Source organism: Rana temporaria, chromosome 1, assembly GCF_905171775.1.
Source record: "Rana temporaria chromosome 1, aRanTem1.1, whole genome shotgun sequence".
In the NCBI taxonomy this organism is placed as follows: Eukaryota; Metazoa; Chordata; class Amphibia; order Anura; family Ranidae; genus Rana; species Rana temporaria.
Window position 1 is genome coordinate 103,802,897 of NC_053489.1, and position 4,740 is coordinate 103,807,636.

The 4,740-nt window shown below is 47.1% G+C and overlaps 1 protein-coding gene across 1 annotated transcript in view; it reads right to left on the reverse strand.

The window, feature by feature from the left end:
• The window catches only part of UTP15 (UTP15 small subunit processome component), a 37,572-nt gene extending 32,928 nt beyond the window's left edge, over positions 1–4,644 (reverse strand). The window contains exon 1 of the mRNA XM_040341446.1: positions 4,532–4,644. The gene's annotated coding sequence lies outside the window, so the exon portion shown is untranslated. The remainder of the gene's footprint in view (positions 1–4,531) is intronic.
• Between the last annotated feature and the right edge of the window lie 96 nt (positions 4,645–4,740).

Here is a 4,740-nt window from a genome sequence, read left to right on the forward strand (position 1 = left end):
GTGAGGGCCATCCCCGCTTGGATTGTTGTCACAGGAACTGGTCTTACCTTAAAAGGCATTGTACACTTTAACTTGTATTCATTATTTTCACTAGGTATTAGTGTAGTTCGATTCCTCACTTTGTAATGATGGAATCATATTTTCCAGCTGCAGTTTGTAGTGTCATAGCTGATTGACACCCCCCCCCCCCCCCCCCCCATGTTTATGTATTCATTCACCTAGCTTGTACCTACAGATGGACAACACCTTGTTCTGGGTCACATAGAATCCAATGCATGCCTGGCCTCCGTGTTGCATCACAAATTTGAGAGTGATAATGCGATTAAAACACATGGAGATATATTTATTAAAAAGCAAATATACTGTGTGCTGCAGTTGCTCTAGATCTGAGGGAAAGCTCTGCTCATTTCTATCATTCAATCATGTGCAAGCAAAAAATCGTTTTTTGTTTTTCCCTTGCATGCGATAGGGTATTTCTTTGCAAAGTAAAGCTTTGCCTAATTCACCAAGCTCTGCAGCAACGACACTTGCAGTACACCACATATTTGCCTTTAGTAAATCAACCCAGTGGTGATCTGTTAATTACTGCCTGTTGTGTCCATTCCAGATCCAACTGCTGGTGTTGAATTGGCCTCCAATTCTCCACAACTCTATCCATTGAGCATCTGTTGGATGTGCCAGATCTTAATGCAGTCTATCCATTACAGGGGTTGTAAAGGTTTGTTTTTTCACCTTAATGCATCCTATGCATTAAGGTGAAAAAAAAAAAAAAAAAACTGTCAATGATGACCCCCCCAGCCCCCTGTTTTACTTACCTGAGCCTGTTCACCTGCTGCGCTCGCCCCGACGTCCTCTTTGCCACTCAGTCTGGCCGTTGATTGACTGGATTGATAGCAGCGCAGCCATTGGCTCACGCTGCTGTTAATTACATCCAATGACGCGGCGCACCGGGGGCAGGGGCGAGTGGGCTAAAACGGGGGTGTTATCTGTCTCATTAGGGAGATTTCCCGCTACTTCCTGGCCTTTAGACTCAACAGGAAGTAACAGATATCTTCCCAACGTGGTAGGGGTGCAACGGATCGTCACCGATCCGTGATCCGAACGGGCCACCCCGTTCGGATCGGCACACTCCGCGATCCGCGGAGCGCTCCGGAGCCTAGGCCTAGGAAAGTCCCCGGCTTCGGCCTAGCTCCGGAGCATCTTGCTCCACCCAGTCTGCTTGCCAGAGCCCAGCGTGACACGCCTCCCCGGGGAGGCGTGTCACGCTGTGCACTGGGCTCTGGCAAGCAGACTTGGAGACAGTGAAGCACTGGTGTGAGAGGAGGGGGGGGGGGGGAAAAAGAGCAAATTCAGGGTTGGATTATAAAGAGGAAGCAGGTGAGGCTGTTTGGGACTTGTTAAAGGTACTATCTTGATGTTTTTACAGCAAAATATATATATATATATATATATATATATATATATATATATATATATATATATATATATATATATATATATATATATATATATATATATACACACACACAAAATATATATATAATGTGTGTGTGTGTATATATATATATATATATATTATATATATTATATATATATATATATATATATATATATATATATATAATTTTTTTTCTTTTGGACCAATGAAAACGGACCCTTTTTTTTTTTGCTGATCCGAAAATGATCCGATCCGTGACTCCTGATCCGAGGATCGATCCGATCCGTGAGTTTTTTGATATTCTCATTAGAGAGCTGTCAGGGGGACAAGATTTCCCCCTCTATTCCTGTGCTGGTGACAACTTCAAATTTTGGGAGTACCCCCACTTTCATTCCTAGTGACCAGAAAAATTAACCGCTTGCCAGCCAGATTGATAGCAGCGCAGCCATTGGCTCACGCTGCTGTTAATTACATCCAATGACGCGGCGCACCGGGGGCAGGGGCGAGTGATACAGTTGGTGGCTATAGTGTCCGGCTGCATTACGAGAGCGCGCCCGCAAGAACGAACCCCCATGGGAGAGAGCTCCCATGAAGGGGGTTAGTTCTTGCGGGGAGGAGCCGAGACAGCCACCGAGGGACCCCAGAAGACGTGGATCGGGCCCACTATGCAAAACGAGCTGCACAGCTGAGGTAAGTATAACATGTTTGTAATTTTTATTTTTTAAACGGGAACCTTAAAGATAAAAAAAAATCTTCTGTGTGCAGCAGCCCCCCTCATACTTACCTGAGCCCCATCTGACTTTCCCTCAGGATTGGCTGAAGCATCAGTGGGGCGCCATGGCTCTCGCTGCTGCGAAAGTCAGTGAGCCAATGAGGAGAGAGCAGGCAGGGCCAAACAGCAGCTTTGTGTCGTAATCGAAACACAGAGCAGTGGCTCAGTTTAAGTGCCCCCTTAGCAAGCTGCTTACTGTGGGGGCCCTCGGCAGGAGACCCCCGAGAAGAGGAGGACCTGGGCTGCTCTGTGCAAGACCACCGCACAGAGCAGGTAAGTATAACATGTTTATTATTTTTAAATGGAAAAAAAAATAAAAAATAATTATAGACTTAAAGCGGGAGTTCACCCATTTATTAATTTTTTTTTTTCTCCCCTTAGATTCCTGCTCGTTCGGTCTAGGGGAATCGGCTATTTGTATTAAAATATGAGCAGTACTTACCCGTTTTCGAGATGCATCTTCTTCCGTCGCTTCCGGGTATGGGTCTTCGGGAGCGGGCGTTCCTTCTTGATTGACAGTCTTCCGAGAGGCTTCCGACGGTCGCATCCATCGCGTCACTCGTAGCCGAAAGAAGCCGAACGTCGGAGCGGCTCTATACTGCGCCTGCGCATCGACGTTCGGCTTCTTTCGGAAAATCGTGACGCGATGGATGCGACCGTCGGAAGCCTCTCGGAAACCTGTCAATCAAGAAGGAACGCCCATTCCCGCAGCCCATACCCGGAAGCGACGGAGAGGATGCATCACGTAAACGGGTAAGTACTGCACATATTTTAAAACAAATAGCCGATTCCCCTAGAGAAAACGAGCAGGAATCTAAGGGGAAAAAGTGCCCTCTAAGGGTGAACACCCGCTTTAAAAGATGTATGTTTTTTTTTGGGATTCATACTTAAATGTCATTCAGCAGCTCTCTGTGTTGTTTTGGAAAAGGGGGGCCTACTCAATATTAGGAGGCTGTCTTGCTGTTGAAGTCACCAAAGTGAACAGTGTATACAGACCAGACAGTAGGACATCAACCAGGTGGTGGTTTACCCCATACATAAGCGGAGATGTGCGCTGTGCAATAATGTGGCATCTACTCACCTTTCACACAATTAAATGGTGGACAAAGCGGGGGCGTTATCTGTCTCATTAGGGAGATTTCCCGCTACTTCCTGTCCTGTAGACGCAACAGGAAGTAACAGATATCTTCCCAACGTGGGGGAATATTCTCATTAGAGAGCCGTCAGAGGGACAAGATTTTCCCCTCTATTCCTGTGCTGGTGACAACTTCGAATTTTGGGAGTACCCTCACTTTCATTCCTAGTGACCAGAAAAATTAACCGCTTGCCAGCCAGCTCACCCCAATATATGTCGGCTTCATGGCTGGGCAAAACAACGTAGGGGTACGCTGTTCCTTTTAAGAGCCGACGGGGGACCCGATGCGCGTGGCCCGCGGACATCTGCGATCACTGGCACAAGAGACAGCACAGGGATTTGTGTGTGTGTAAACCCACAAATCCCTGTTCTGGGAGGGGAGACAGATCGTTTGACAATATGTCTCCTCCCCCAGTCAGTCCTATGCCCGTTTCGTCACATATGGCTACCCACTGAAGTGTGCATGCGTGACGCCGCCATATGCGTGCCAACACTTTTACAAATGTGATGGGTAGTCGAATATGACAAAGATAGCTAGAGAATTTAGCAGAAAAGAATTTGTGAACATTTTAGTAATTGCTTTTCGAGGAGAATTTAGCATTTGTAAATATGTTGGAACGCATATGGCCACGTCACACATGCGCACTCCAGCGGGTAGCCAAATGTGATGGGTCGCCATATGCGACGAAGCACCCCCACTAACTAGGGAACACACATTGCTCCCAAAAATATGTCAAAAGTGTCCGATCAGACTGCTGCAATGTCGCATTACTGCTTAAAAAAAAAAAAAAAATCAGATCACGGCCATAACTGGTAAAATAAAAGTTTATTGCGCAAAAAATAAAAACCGCAGATGTGATCAAATACCAACAAAATAAAAATTTGTGGGAAAAAAGAAGGGAAGCACATGTCGCTTGGGTCTAACATCGCACGACTGCGCAGTTGTCAGTTAAAGCGGCTTAGTGCCAAATTGTAAAAAGTGCTTTGGTCAGAAGGGGGGGGGCAAATCTTCCGGGGCTGAAGTGGTTAAAGGGGTGTCCTAACGTGGCTACAGACAGCAATGCAGATCTGGGACCCCAATGTGGAGACGAGCTGTGCCTCCGGTTATACTGTATTCCTCCTTCTATGGATGGGATCTCTCAGACTGAACTGGGAACACGTCACCAGCCCATCAGTGCCCACTTACCGCTTTCCCACGGCTTCCCCGTCCGCTGCCTTCCTCCTCTTCCTCTCACCACCGGGCAGTCACGCCGTCAGAATCAGCACTGCGGGCCGCCATCTTGCTTCCTGACGCATTTCCGGAAAGGTCGCATCCAATTGACGTCACGAAAGAGCGTGCACAGCTTTGAAGATTTATTTCGGGGTGAAGCCTGGTCACCAGCCCTGCCAGTGCCC